Consider the following 410-nt stretch of genomic DNA (forward strand, 5'->3'; position numbering starts at 1 on the left):
TAGGATCACGACTGCTGATTTAGAGCTTCGGTTCGGGGTTTGTGTTGGGTTTGGTTTTTTTTAATGCTCAGTTCAGTGTTGCTGTTCCAGAGCCAGGGGAGTTCAGGGAACATTTCACACCACGGCCAAGCACCGCTTGAAATGCGTCATGAGATTGAACGAGAAGCTCTGGGGTGACATTTCCCACCACCCCAACTATTTTCTGCATCCCCCAGAATTACCATGTAGGCATTTTGTTTCTCCACATCTGGCACTTTATTAATGGTCCCGTTCTGGAACAATCTGTCTCCAGCCCAAGATGCACAAGGCTAATTTCACTCCCGTTACCGTCCCCCCCCATGGAGAGGGACCTTCACCTCAGAGCGCGTGAGCAGGCAGCCGCTCCCTGCGCTGCCAAGCCAAAAAGATGG

Source organism: Buceros rhinoceros, unplaced genomic scaffold, assembly GCF_000710305.1.
Source record: "Buceros rhinoceros silvestris isolate BGI_N320 unplaced genomic scaffold, ASM71030v1 scaffold13656, whole genome shotgun sequence".
NCBI lineage: Eukaryota > Metazoa > Chordata > Aves > Bucerotiformes > Bucerotidae > Buceros > Buceros rhinoceros.